The 14,765-nt window shown below is 36.8% G+C and overlaps 1 non-coding gene across 1 annotated transcript; it reads left to right on the top strand.

The window, feature by feature from the left end:
- Positions 1–1,733: 1,733 nt before the first annotated feature.
- On the top strand, positions 1,734–1,840 carry LOC141715894 (small nucleolar RNA R71). Its single transcript, XR_012572638.1, has one exon. It is a non-coding gene; the product is annotated as a small nucleolar RNA R71 (small nucleolar RNA).
- The last annotated feature ends 12,925 nt before the right edge of the window (positions 1,841–14,765 follow it).

Consider the following 14,765-nt stretch of genomic DNA (forward strand, 5'->3'; position numbering starts at 1 on the left):
GAGAAGCATTTAGATATTATAGTTGCTCATTGCCATCCTCATCATCACTGTCAAACTCCCTCACTAAGGCTTTTTCTAATGCATTAGACATTAACATATGATCAAATTCTGAAGTTACCGCAGAATCAATCAAATCCACCTTTAAGCACTCCTCGTCTTCTGTAGGGAATTTCATCACTTTGAACACGTTGAATGTCACATCCTGATCCTGCACCCTCATAGTAAGTTCTCCTTTCTGCACATCTATCAAGGTACGGCCTGTAGCCAAGAAAGGTCTCCCCAATATTATGGGAATCTTCTTATCTTCTTCAAAATCCAGAATAACAAAGTCTGCAGGAAAGAAGAGCTTATCCACCTTTACTAGCACATCCTCCACTATGCCTCGTGGGTATGTAATAGAACGATCAGCCAATTGTAGAGACATGTAGGTGGGATTTGGATAAGGCAAATTCAACTTTTTGAAGATAGACAATGGCATCAGATTGATGCTTGCTCCCAAATCGAACAGGCATTTGTCAAAAGAAAACTTGCCGATGGTGCAAGGAATGGTGAAGCTACCTGTATCTTTAAGCTTTGGAGGTAATTTTTATTACAGCACAACACTGCACTCTTCCGTTAGAGCAATGGTCTTAAGGTCATCTAGTTTCACCTTCTTTGAAAGAATACTCTTCATAAATTTCGCATAATTAGGTATTTGCTCCAGAGCCTCAGCGAAAGGTATGTTGATGTGAAGTTTCTTGAACACCTCCAAAAACTTACCGAATTGCTTATCCAGCTTTTGTTGTTACAATCTCTTAGGGAAAGATGGTGGTGGATAGAGCTGTTTCTCCCCTGTATTACCCTCAGGCAGAGTTTGTTCAACAGTAGTCTTCCTTGGTTCTGCCGCTTTCTCCTTTTGCTTCTCTTCTTCATCACCAACTTCAGCTTCTCCTTCTTTTGCTTTTTCACCATCAACAACTTTTCCAGACCTTAAGGTAATAGCCTTGACTTGCTCTTTAGCTTCCTTTTTTCCTGGCACTTCAGTATCACTGGGAAGTGTGCCAGGTTGACGATTGTGCACTGCATTGGCTATTTGACCGATTCGATTATCCAAGGTCTTGATAGAAACAGCCTGACTTTTGCATAATAGCTTGAGTTCCTCGAAATCAGCACTAGAATGTGGAGCTGCACCTCCTTGTTGAGGATATGATTGCCTTTGAGCATAATGCTGTGGTTGCTGGAATCCAGGTGGACTAAACTGTTTACTCACGCCTTGCTGATATGGTTGCTGAATAGCATTTTGATTATTTCTCCAGCTGAAATTTGGATGATTTCTGTTGTTAGGATGATAAGTAGCTGGCACAGGCTGCTGTGGTCGCTGATAATTGTTCACATACTGAACAGATTCATTAACAAGGGAACACTGATCTGTAGCATGAGAACCTGCGCAAAGCTCACAGACCATAGCTATCTGATTGACTTCATAGGTGTCTAGAGAATCGACCTTCAAAGACAGCGCTTGGAGCTGCGCTGCAATAGCTGTAGCTGCATCAACTTCCAGAATACCTGCTATCTTCCCAGGCATCATCCTTTGAGTTGGGTTTTGATGCTCATTTGCAGCCATAGTTTCAATAAGATTATAAGCCTCAGTATAGCTTTTGGCCCACAAGGCGCCTCCAGCTGCTGCATCGAGCATGGGCCGAGATTGGGCCCCCAAACCATTATAGAAACCAATGATCACCATCTAGTCAGGCATACCATGATGTGGACACTTTCTCAACATCTCCTTGTAGCGCTTCCAAGCTTCGCACATGGATTCTGTAGGCTGCTGCGCAAACTGAGTAAGAGCACTCCTAATGGCCGCAGTTTTTGCCATTGGATAGAATTTACCAGAAACTTTTGCGCAAGATCTTGCTAAGTAGTGATGGACCCAGCTGGTTCAGAATGTAACCAGTCCTTAGCTTTATCCCTCAGAGAGAATGGGAAAAGCCTCAGCTTGATAGCCTCATCAGTCATACTATTATATTTGAAAGTACTACATATCTCGACAAAATTCCTAATGTAAATGTTGGGGTCTTCAGTAGCAACAGCTCCGAAAAAAACAGAATTCTACACCATCTGAATAGTGCCCGGCTTGATTTCAAAAGTGTTAGCCTGAATAGCCGGATGAAGGATGCTTGACTGGATGTCATCAATTTTAGGCCGAGAAAAGTCCATAAGAGCTGGATCTGCCGGAACTATATGATCACCCATGATTACTGGTTCTTTCTGCTCACTCTCTATATCCGAATCTTCAAAATCTATCTTCTCCGGAATACCAAGAACTTTGTCTGTCTCCTCAGCCGTATCTAAAGTCCTCTTGCGAGTACGAGAACGTGTTTGCATAAACGCTCGCTAAGGTACCTGAAACACAACCGGAAACAATAAGTAACACGTCTTAATCAATGAGTCCTAATGACCACTGATGTTAAGTACATAAACTAAACAAATACGCCGAGTCCCCGGCAGCGGCGCCAAAAACTTATTTGGGCGGAAAACACGTGCTAATAATACACGCAAGTATACGTGTTCGCAAGTAATATAGAATACTTTCTAGTTCGTTCCCACAGAGACTCAGACTAATTATGTTCAATTAATACATACTCACCAATGTATAATTACTTCTCAATGTCAAGATAATAACACTTAGATTTTGATTAACTAATTATTAACTACAATTAACTATGAGAATTAAGCACTTAATTGACACTTGAATTAACAATATTAAACACACATGAGATCACAACTTCATTACTACTTTCTTCAATAATTATTGTTATTACCCCTAGCATGTAACAGTGATGATATTAATCAAACAACACGAAACTGATAAAACCCAACTTTCGTTGTACTAATACCATTCTACCAAGCATCCACAACTAAGATAGAAGTTCAATAGGCATCAATTATGTTGAGACCCTATATGTCTACAGAATTTGACAACATAACGATTTAAGCACAAGTTATTCCTTATGATTACACAGGGCAAGTAAAATGGTTAGAGTTACCCACTAATCATGCATACACATACATGAACCTATGCTAGCATGGAAAGTTCTAAACCTCAAGATCCACTGTCGCTTCACAAGAGATTAACACCCTATCTTATATATTCGTGACGCACATAAGATGAATAAGCACAACCAATACTAGATATCATACAATGATCACACACTAAGGTATTAAACAACTAACTAAAGAATTCCATAGTAAATCCGTTACGACCCCATGATCACGATTAGCCCATGATTGAACTCATCGTCACCATGGGTTCATATGAAAACATGATAAAAAAACACACGAGAATAACTAAATAAACTACTTATATTAAACCAGAGTATGTCACAAGAGTAAATAAGTTCAAAGTAAAGAAAACTAGCATCCACTGTTACAACGAAATAAAGAATCATAAGAAACTATGCTTCCTCTTCGTTGCGATGTGCTAAAACGGTCTTCTTCCTTATCTCCTTGCTTCTCGATTGATACCACGATTCAAAACCACGTGAAACGTCTCTGAAAACTACTTATATAGAAGCCCCACAAAACCCAGCTATCTTAGAAGTTGGAAGCTCAACAGAATTAGGAGTCTAGAAATCAGTATCTTTTTTTACGCCCCTGAGCGGCCGCTCAGCAATCCTGAGCGGGCACTCAGCTTCCTGAGCGGTCGCTTAGCAGAGCTGAGCGGGCGCTCAGACCCTTTCTGGGAAATACTCTGTTTTGCTCCCGTTTTTTGCTGCATTCTGCTCCTATCTTCCCACTCACAATGCCAAACACATACTGAGGCTTATTCTTGATGAAATCTCTCCACAAATGCAAGTAATACCCTGAAATGCACAAATACTAGAAAAACGAATCAAATACACAAAATACTTGATTTCAAGATATCAATTCAAGCCATTATAAGACGTTCTAAGTGGTATAAAATGCCACTTATCAAGAATTAATGCAAATAATACTAAACTGTTTATCAAAAATAACTTAATCACCATAATAATTTTCATCATTCATATGGAGTGAGAGTGTGTGCATTTGTAAATGATCAAATAATGAGTAAAGTCTGATAAACTTCAGTATATCTTAGAAATAAGGCATAACTAACAAAAGTGCTTAAAATATGTCTTTAATTTTGAAGTCTACTATAGAATAAATTTATGCAAGAGTCCACCTCAATTGTTTGTGCTCATTTTATGCATCTTTTGACATTCTTTTTACAGTGGCTTCTCAGTGTAAGTGAGTCACAACTGCTATCAGAATTTATGCTATTATAAGAGTATTTCTCCAGTAATAAGAGAATGTGAAAAGTCACCAAGAAAAATTTATTTGCTTTTCTAATGCATATAACTTAATACCAACAATGCACTTGGGTCTTCCCTTTCACATATATTACTCTAGATCTCAAAGGAGTACCTGATTTTGATTTTCTTTTCTTTTCTTTTCTTCAGATAAGTGAGGCTTATCCAGCATGTAGTCCATCCTTAAGATTTACAGACATCAAAATTTGACAGATAAGAAGCAAAAATCTAGTTTGTGACTTAATAATAAGATACACAAAGTAAATTTGACTAAGCTCAGAATCAGAATTTGCTTGTGTTAATGAATTTCCACATAAACAACTAATTCAAACATGGGATTTCTAGTATGTTAAAGACTACTAGGTCAACATCTAGCACATTAATCCTCATTGGAATGAATCATCACAGAACATTCAAAACACTATCAAAGTATATAAAGTCATATCAGATAAAAATCAGTATTTAATATATAACAATTTAAGCACAAATTACATAGAGATAAGACAATCTGTAAACACTGATCATAAAGTCTGATGTATGAGAACAAAAACTAAGCAGATTTTGAGAAAGAACCTGAAACCATTCCGAGTTCATTTACCAGTCCTGTAAAAGTAGCTTCACATAGTGGTTTTGTGAAGATATCTACTAGTTGTTGATCTATAGGAACAAAATGCAATTCCACTATACCTTCCATCACATGGTCCCTTATGAAATGGTACCTAATGCTGATGTGCTTTGTCATTGAGTGTTGAACTGGATTACCTGTCATAGAAATAGCACTTTGATTATCACAGTAAATGGGTATTTTGGAAAATTCTAACCCATAGTCCAGTAACTGATTCTTCATCCAAAGAATCTGTGCACAACAGCTTCCTGCAGCAATATATTCTGCTTCTGTAGTTGATGTGGAAATTGATTTTTGTTTCTTGCTAAACCAAGAAACCAATCTGCCTCCAAGAAATTGGCAGCTTCCACTAGTGCTTTTCCTGTCTATTTTGTATCCTGCAAAATCTGCATCTGAGTAACCTATTAGCTTAAAGTCTGATTCTCTAGGATACCACAATCCTAGAGCAGCTGTACCCTTGAGGTACTTGAAAATTCTTTTCACAGCTATTAGATGAGGTTCTCTTGGATTAGCCTGAAATCTTACACAAAGACAGGTAGCATACATGATATCAGGTCTACTTGCAGTTAAATAGAGTAAAGAGCCAATCATACCTCTGTAGTTAGTAATATCTACTGATGCTCCAGTATCTTTATCTAACTTGGTTGCAGTGGCCATGGGAGTGGATGCAGTTGAACAGTCTTGCATTCCAAATTTCTTGAGTAAATTTCTGGTGTACTTGGATTGATTTATGAAAGTACCTTCTTTATTTTGCTTGACTTGAAGTCCTAGAAAATAGCTAAGTTCTCCCATCATACTCATTTAATATCTTGAATGCAATAGTTTTGCAAACCTTTCACAGAGTTTTGCATTTGTAGAACCAAAGATAATATTATCAACATATATCTGTACCAAAAGTAAGTCCTTTCCATGGTTGAGGTAGAACATTGTTTTATCAATTGTGCCTCTATTAAATCCACTTTACAGAAATAAGTGAGCTAAAGTCTCATACCATGCTCTTGGAGCTTGCTTAAGGCCATAAAGTGCTTTATCAAGTCTGTAGACAAGACCAGGAAATTTTGGATCTACAAATCCTGGAGGTTGTTCAACATATACCTCTTCTTCCAATTCTCCATTGAGAAAAGCACTTTTCACATCCATTTGAAAGACTTTAAACTTCTTGTGAGCAGCATAAGACAAAAAGATTCTTATGGCTTTTAATCTGGCACTTGGTGCAAATGTTTCATTATAATCAATACCCTCATGTTGAGAGTAGCCTTTAGCAACTAGCCTTGCTTTATTTCTTGTAATTATGCCATCACTGTCAGTTTTGTTTCTGAACACCCATTTTGCCAACAATTGGTCTGTTCTTTGGTCTTGGCATTAGGGTCTAGACTTTATTTCTTTCAAATTCATTTAACTCTTGTAATATCTGGGATATCTCGTGTAATTATTTTGTAAATAAATAAATATTATGCATGTTCTGTATTTATTCTGTGAAGTATTTGTTAAGTGGTATATGTGTTTGGATGTTTAAAAATAATATAAATTGAGTATTTTATTTTTTATATGTCCAAAATAAAATATAGATAATTGTCATATCTTCCTATTTATTTTTATGTTGATTTATGATTTTATAGGAAATTTATGGATTATATAAATTCTTTTTCCGAGTAATTATAAACTATTTTATATAATCGGGAACCAACCGACTTCACTCGTTTTTACGTTTTTATAACCCGAAACTCTTCCGAGAACTCCTTCCTAACCTAATTGCAATATTCCGAGCATTTTCCATGTTTTGACTTTTTTGATCCGGCATACGGTTTGTCCTGTGTGGGTCCCGGCGCAATATTTTTGATACATTATTCGTTTCGGTAAATCAATAAAACTCGTATTTTCGATAAACGAGATCTTTTTATTAAACTATTACAATTATCACCTCGTAATACATGTAACCAGGCGCCGAGACCAAGACCGCAGTACAAATTATACTGATTTGGATAATTATCCCGAAAACCGATACCGTTTGGATCCGTTTTTATAAATACACGTACTATTTTATATCCGCAACGATCCAACGGGATACTAATTTTCCGTAATTATAAATAGCCTTTACCATATTTTATTTCGTACCAAAAATCATTTACAAACAGTAATTATATAATTTTACAGAGAAAATGCTTAGAATCATATAACCTTTCAAGAATCAAACTGCAAATCGGAGGTGTTATTGATCTTTGTTTGGAAAGCTCGAGTAACTAAATCAAAGGGTTTAAGGAGTACTATAAGAATCTGTGCTTCATATCACTGCAGAATCAAATGTTTATTTTCTATAATTTTTATTAATTTCGAATTATTTTGATTAAAAATATGAATTTTTGTACGAATGATTGTTTGAATGATTTGATGCTTGCATGTTGTAGAGCTTGTTTTCCTAATGATTTTGATATGTCATCTGACTGATTTGGAGTTCAATAACATGTTCAAAATTGAGTTTGATTTTCGAATTTTGAAATTAGGGTTTATAACCCGTATGAATGTTCTTAATTGAAATTTAGGGCTTTTTGTTCCAGGGGTTATTAGATGTTCTAGATGGGTGGGTTTTGTTCCCCTTGAAATTTGCAATCGATTGGTATACAGTATGTTAACAGACGATCCCTGGTTTGAAGGGAGTTATGTTTTGAAGTTTCTCCGGCGAACTTCTCGGCCAATTTCCGGCCATCCCAGGGATTATCAGAATGATTTGATTACATGGTTGTGTTCCGGAGGTGATGGTGGGGAGAGGACGCCATAATCGTCTTCTCCGGCGAACCCCGATTATTTTCCGACGAACCCCTGTGAAATTGCAGTTTAGTACCTATAGTTTTAAGAACGATGCAGTTTGATCCATGTAGTTTGTAAATTTTGTAAATAAGGGATTCCTGTTTATAAATTATTTAAAAATTAAATTTCCTATTTATTTTAATTATAAAAATTCATTTTTAATTACTGAAAATTCCAAAAAATATATTATTTTAATTCCAAAAATTATTTTTAATTCAAAAATAAATATGAATTAATTAGTTAATTAATTTTAGTTAATAATTAATTGATTAATTGGTCAATTAATTTGAAAATTAATTGAATAATTGATTTAATTAAATATTAATTAATTTTATTTAATTATTTAATTAGATTTAATTATTTATAAATGATTTAAAAATTCCAAAAAATAGTTTCGAGCTTTAAAATATTATTTTAAATTGTTTTCAAGGCTCAATAATTATTATAAAATTATTTTGAAGCCAGATTTGGCCAACAGAACCCTGTTTATTACTTTAAAATTTACCCAACGACCTGTTTTAATTCCGAAAAATATTTTAAAAATCATATTAAATACCCGAAAGCTTGTTTATGACCCGAGACTTCTTCATAAATGGAGTGTCATTGATTGTTTGATGTGTTACGTGTTATATGTGACTTGTTGTTTGACTGTCGGCCTATATGTTCAGTGTTTACTTGTTTTTAGCGTAACTTTCAATCCGTTAGTCGGATTTAGGTAAAACGAAGGGTAGATAGAAGTGTATACCGAATAGAATCGTATGAGTTGAGTATTGATATATACTTATGATATGTGAGCAGAAGAGGCAAAGCTTAGGAAAGGAAAGCAAATAGTCGAGGAGTAAGACAGTTGTGATTAGAAGTTAGTGAAGTATAGCAAGTTAGTAACAGACAAGTGTTCTGATCCTTCTCGAGATATTTTGTAGATAATTGATAATCCTGTTTTATATTGTAAGTGCTTTGAAGCACTGAACCCTAAACCTTAATTTCAGTTATTGATCTTTGAGTCGTAAACCTTATTCTTTCTGAACCATTGATTGTTGATTACCTAAATACAAACCACTGAGATACGATACTACTCTACAAATACACACAAACTGAATACCAAACACTGAACCAAGATTGCTTATATACTCAAACCATTGTATCTTATGCATTGAAAGATCGAATCCTTATAACCTTGAAACTTTAATTCTTTTGTTCTCCAATTCTTTCACCACCTGATAGCCATTCTTTGAAATTGCCATAGTGTTCCTTTGTGAAAATTGGAACCATCTCATTATTGGACATCCAATATTGCTTATGATTCTATTTATTGATTTACATTGTTTATTCTGTTATCATCTTCAGATCCACGTCCTGTTGTTCCACCAGTGATGGCTATTTTACCTCCACCTGTGTTGCAGCCCGTACCACTGTAGGCTATTCCACCCCCAAGCATGAGGCCACCTATCAGAGGACCCCCACCTGCTGATTCAGGTCTTACTGGTCACTCAGTTACAGGTGTACCTTTTCAGTTCCCTTCCTATCCTATCCCATATCATCAGTTTGAGGCTTGCCTTATGGAGCATCAATTCCTATGAGGTCAAATTCAGGAGTTATTACATATCATGCGTACCAGAGAGGTTGGGAGTGGTGACAGGCAACTCAGAGAGAGACTCCAGGTATTTCGGAGAGCAGCTGTTGTGAGGATTGTTGAGGCTACTCATGAGGATATCACCCCTGATTTTCTTGTGGAGTGGGCTAAGTGGGTTCTGGAGGAGCTTGAAGAGATTGGAGGTCCAGACTTGCCATGAGCCAGGTACAGAAATGGAGATGCTGATCAGTGCTGTTGTGGTTGTAGTACGTATCGGTAGACTTTTGGGTTGTATTTATAGACTAGATCTGCTGACTAGTGAGTAGGTTTGTTGTACCTTTTTGCTTTTACTTCCGAAGCGTTTTAATGCTTGTACTACCTAAACTTTTGATCTATATATATTAGTACCTTTTCCTTTCCAGCATTGTCATTTACATTACTGCACCTGTTTTACTTTACTTTATTTATTGCACCAGTTATACCTATGTGATACCATATACCCTGTCCCCTTAACTGTTTATATTCTGTAAAGAAGCATGCAATTTACTTAGTTCAATTGTTACAACTGTTTTCAAAAAGAGATATTTATGTTTTACAAAACTTTTCTTTTATGCAAATGATTTGATTTAAAGGCTAAATAAGTTGTTTGATTCTTTACAGAAAATGCCTCCCAGAAGAAATACCCGCACCAATACCCAGAATGAAGAAACCAACAATAACAATAATAACCAAGATGATACCAACCAGAATGCAAACCCAGGATCCATAGACCCAGCAATAGCCCAGATTCTTCAAATCTTGGCTCAACAAACAGTTCACCTGACTCAACAACAACAAAGACAAACCAATCCCCAGGTAACTTTCAAAACTTTTCAGGCGGTAAACCCACCAGAATTCAAGGGTTCCTTAGATCCGATTGAATCGAATGTTTGGTTAAAGGAAATAGAGAATTCCTTTGCTTTAGTTAAAGTGAGGGAAGAACAGAAGGTGGAGTTTGCAAGTTATTATTTGAAGAATGAGGCCACCTATTGATGGGAGACTGTGAAGATATTGGAAGGTACAGATGTTATTACTTGGGAGAGGTTCAAAAAATTGTTTTCAGAAAAGTATCTTCCCTAGTTTGTTCAGGATCAAATGGAGCTGAAGTTTTTAGAGCTAAAGCAAGGAAATATGTCGGTAGCTGATTATGAAAGTAAGTTTGAAGAATTGTCAAGGTATGTGCCATCATATGTAGATACTGACAGGAAAAAGGCCAAGAGATTCCAGCAAGGTCTGAAGCCATGGATTAGAGGGAAGGTAGCTATATTTGAATTGGATATCTATGCAGGAGTTGTACAGAAGGCCATGATTGTAGAAACTGAGAGTGAGATGTCATATAAAGAAAAGGAAAGTAAGAAGAGGAAGTTTCAAGGAAATGAAGGACAGTCACAACCAGGGAAGCTTCCAAATTTTAAGAAGGGCAAGTTTCAGCCAGGGAGAAATTTTAATTTCAAAAAGCAAAATACAGGCGACGGAGGTCAAGGTAACCGTCCAGTCAATGTGAACCAGTCGAATCTGTTGAGGCTAACTTTTCCAGATTGTCAGGTATGTGGGAAGAAGCACGGAGGAGTTTGTAATAAGTTGAACGTGGTTTGTTTCAAGTGTAATTAGAAAGGGCACTATTCGAGGGAGTGCCGCAATTAGCCAGCGAGAGAACCAGTAAACAAGGATCAGCCTACTCAGAATCCAGCGGTTAAGGTTCCATCTATTGGATTTACATACTTTAAATGTGGAAAGCCAGTACATATAGCCAGGAATTGCAAGACACCAGCCCCAGTCAGTAATGCATTAAGAATTATGGGATCTACTCCAGCAGTGAATGAGACTCCAAGGGCTAGAGTTTTTGACATGTCTATGAAGGACGCTATCCAGGATACTGATGTCATGGCAAGTACACTTAATGTGAATTCTTTATGTGCCAAAGTGTTAATAGATTCGGAAGTAACTCGATCGTTTATTTCTCAAGATTTTGTTAGTAAGTTAAACTGTTCAGTTGAGTATTTAAATGAAATAATGACTGTGGAATTTGCAAATCAAGAACGTATATCTGTTAATCAAGTTTGTGGGAATTGTGAGATTGAGATTTCTGGTAATAAGTTTTGTGTGGACTTGATACCATTTAAGCTAGGAGAGTTTGACGTTATCTTAGGAATGGATTGGTTATCTAAGCACGATGCCCAGATAGATTGTCGAAATAAGAAGGTAATGGTGAAAATGCCAGACGAGAGTATAGTAACGTTTAAGGGCCAGAAACAAGCAAAGAAGTTCTTAACGCTGATCCAAGCTAAAAGGTTACTACGACAAGAATGCGAGCATTTCATTGCATATGTGATTGATAGAAGTCAGGAGCCAGCAAAACTTGAAGATATTCCGGTAGTCAATGAATTCCCAAATGTGTTCCCCGATGAGTTACCAGGACTTCCTCCAGACAGAGAAATTGAGTTTGCGATCGACTTAGCACCTGGAATGGAACCAGTATCCAAGGCCCCGTACAGAATGACGCCCGTTGAGATGAAGGAACTAGCAAAGCAATTGCAAGAGTTGTTAAAGAAAAGAGTAATCAGACCCAGTGTATCCCCGTGGGGTGCACCGGTACTATTTATCAAGAAGAAGGATGGGAGCATGAGACTGTGTATCGACTATCGAGAGCTCAACAAGCTTATAATCAAGAACAAGTATCCGTTACCCAGAATTGATGATTTGTTTGACCAGTTGAAAGGAGCCAAGTACTTCTCGAAGATCGATTTGAGATCGGGATATCACCAACTAAAGATTAAGCCAGAGGATATACCAAAGACAACTTTCACGACAAGGTATGGACATTATGAATTTTTAGTGATGTCTTTTGGATTAACCAATGCCCCGGCAGCATTCATGGACCTGATGAACAGAATTTTCAAGGAATACTTGGAAAAGTTTGTTATTGTGTTTATAGATGATATTTTGATTTATTCAAAGACAGAAGAGGATCATGCAGAACATTTGAGGATAGCTTTGGAGATTTTAAGGAAAAAAAGTTATATGCTAAATTCTTGAAGTGTGAGTTTTGGTTACAGGAAGTCCAGTTCTTAGGACACATAGTCAGTAATGAGGGATCAAAGTGGACCCAGCGAAGATTGAAGCAATTACAAATTGGGAAAGACCGAGAACACCAACAGAGGTAAGAAAATTCTTGGGATTAGCAGGATATTATCGCCGATTTGTTCAAAATTTCTCAAGGATTGCAACACCATTGATGAAGCTTACACGGAAGAATGAAAAGTTTATATGGAACGATAAATGTGAAGAAAGTTTTCAGGAATTGAAATAAAGATTAATCACGTCACCTGTTTCGTCACTTCCAGATGATCAAGGGAATTTCGTAACCTATAGCGATGCTTCTCATAAAGGACTCGGATGCGTTCGGATGCAGCACGATAAGGTTATTGCGTATGCGTCAAGGAAATTGAAACCACACGAACAGAAGTATCCTACTCATGATTTGGAGCTAGCAACCATAGTATTCGCTTTGAAGATTTGGAGACATTATCTATATGGAGAGAAATGTGAGATTTATACGGATCATAAAAGCTCGAAGTACATATTCACACAGAAGGAGCTTAATATGAGACAGAGAAGATGGTTAGAGTTAATCAAGGATTATGATTGCATGATTAACTATCATCCCGGTAAAGCAAATGTTGTAGCGTACGCGTTAAGTCGGAATGAAAAGTTTACTGTTATCAGTACCCGAAGAGATATACAAGGAATTTCAGAAATTGGAATTGGAAATCAGTGTATGCAAGCCTGATGAAGCAAAAGCGTATAGTATGACTTTCCAGCCGGAGTTGTTAGAAAAGATAAGGAAGTGTTAAGCAGAGATAATGGATCAGGACATTAATCGTTTGGTAGGAGAGGAATTGTGCACACAAAAGGACGATCAAGGTATTCTTAGGTTTTTTTCTAGAATTTGGATTCCACCAGTGATGGAGTTGAAGAATGAAATTTATAGGAAGCTCATAATTCAAGGTATTCAATCCATCCAGGAAGTACCAAAATGTACAGAGATTTAAAGGAAAATTATTGGTGGCCCGATATGAAGAGGGAAATTGCAGAATGGGTTAGTAGATGTTATATATGTCAGAAAGTTAAAGTAGAGCATCAGAGACCAAGTGGATTGTTGTAGCCATTAGAGATTCCAGAGTGGAAGTGGGAGCATATTGCCATGGATTTCATAGTCGGATTACCAAGAACAAAAGCCTATCATGATGCCATTTGGGTTATAGTGGACAGACTTACTAAGTTAGCTCATTTTCTGCCTATAAATGAAAGATTTTCACTAGAGAAGTTAGTCCATATGTACCTGAAAGAAATCGTAATTCGTCATGGAGTCCCTGTGTCTATCGTATCTGATCGAGATCCGAGATTTAATTCAAGATTTTGGAAGAGTTTTCAAGAATGTTAGGGAACGAGATTAAACATGAGTACGGCTTACCATCCATAGACGGATGGTCAAAGCGAAAGAACAATCCAGACAATCGAAGGAAGTTGGGACGAGCATTTACCCTTGGTAGAATTTGCTTACAACAACAGTTATCATGCCAGCATTGGGATGCCACCCTATGAAGCTCTTTATGGACGCAAATGTCGATCTCCTGTATATTGGGACGAAGTAGGAGAACGCAAAATACTTGGACCTGAATTAGTGCAACAGACGAAGGAAGTTATTGAAGTTATCCAGAAGAGATTGATAGCAGCACAAGACCGTCAAAGGAAGTATGCAGATCAATCAAGGAAGGATATGGAATTCGAAGAAGGAAATCTGGTATTATTGAAAGTATCGCCGTGGAATGGATTGACAAGATTCGGGAAGAAAGGAAAACTGAGCCCTAGATATGTCAGACCTTTTGAGATTCTAAAACGTGTTGGCAAAGTAGCTTACGAGTTGGCGTTACCTCCGCACATGGAGCACATTCACAATATTTTTCACGTATCGATGCTTAAGAAGTATAATCCAGACACCAGGCATGTAATCGAATATGAGCCAGTAGAACTTCAAACAGATTTATCATATGTAGAGAGTCCGATAGAGATTCTAGAAGAAAGAGAGAAAGTGTTAAGAAATAAAATGGTAAAATTAGTAAGAGTACTGTGGAGAAACCCAAAGGTTGAAGAGTCAACCTGGGAGTTATAAAGTGATATGAGAGAAAAATACCCTCATTTGTTTTCTTAGGAGATTCTGAGGACAGAATCCTTTTAAGGGGGGGAGGATGTAATATTTGGGATATATCGTGTAATTATTTTGCAAATAAATAAATATTATGCATGTTCCGTATTTATTCTGTGAAGTATTTGTTAAGTGGTATATGTGTTTGGATGTTTAAAAATAATATAAATTGAGTATTTTAATTTTCATATGTCCAAAATAAATATA

Source organism: Apium graveolens, chromosome 3, assembly GCF_009905375.1.
Source record: "Apium graveolens cultivar Ventura chromosome 3, ASM990537v1, whole genome shotgun sequence".
NCBI classification, from domain to species: domain Eukaryota; kingdom Viridiplantae; phylum Streptophyta; class Magnoliopsida; order Apiales; family Apiaceae; genus Apium; species Apium graveolens.